The sequence below is a fragment of the Procambarus clarkii genome, chromosome 83, assembly GCF_040958095.1.
Source record: "Procambarus clarkii isolate CNS0578487 chromosome 83, FALCON_Pclarkii_2.0, whole genome shotgun sequence".
Lineage (NCBI taxonomy): Eukaryota > Metazoa > Arthropoda > Malacostraca > Decapoda > Cambaridae > Procambarus > Procambarus clarkii.
Window position 1 is genome coordinate 12168459 of NC_091232.1, and position 1087 is coordinate 12169545.

The window sequence follows — 1087 nt, forward strand, 5'->3', positions numbered from 1 at the left end:
GTTTGGCCAAATATAGAAAAAAATCAAATTTTTAGCATGAGAAGAGGATGAACGAGAGGTGGCAACTAGGGCACCCTATGAGTAATAGGGATGACAGGAGGCGTGTTTTCGTTTCAAGAATAGTGCAAGTGGAGAGATCAAGGCAACCCAGTTTTAGAATTATTAGAACTGGCTTTGACGCACACATACACACACACACACACACACACACACACACACACACACACACACACACACACACACACACACACACACACACACACCAACTCAACACACCCACGCAGGTGAGCAGAATAAGTTCACAAACAAAAACGAATCTCTTGCCCAACGCCACCGTAAAGAATATAAATAAAGATCCAAAAACAATATATATTTTAAAGAGAAGGATTTGCTCAAAACCTTCGTGAGATCATGAATCAAGACGCAGAAAATATGGGGAGTTGAAAGGGTCAAGATTAACAACATTTTGGGAGAGAAGTCATTGAGAGTTAAGGTTAATAATGTCTTTTATTCCATCTTTTTCTTGGCTTTAATAAATTTATTGTTTTATTAACATTATTGTTATTAGGATAATCATTAGGAACCATGAGGAGGATTTGAACGTATGCTCTAGGTACACACAAGCAAACACCTTAGCATAGGTTTGAAGCTTTCTCACGGTTCCTTCTGATTATCTTATTAATTCATCACGTTAATGTGATTTCTTTGTGCATTATTGACATTATTATTATTGTAATTGATAATATTATATAAATTATTATTATTATTATTATTATTATTGCTGCTGTGGTATTTGATGTTGTTATAAATATATATTACCATAATATATATTATTTAGAAAATAAGAAAATTAAAAATTAGGAACAAAAAGTGAAGGGAGACGGAGATGAGATAAAGAGGAAGACTAAGATGAGGAGATGGAGGGAAGAATGGGAGAAGAAGGTAAGATGAGGTGAGTAATGAGATAGGTTAAGGGAAATGGTGAAATGGTGACTGATAGGGAAGTATAGGCAGGGGACATGAGATCGAGATCAGGAAAGAGAGATAGGGAGCTGGATAGTTGATGAGATATGGGGTGATAAATAGT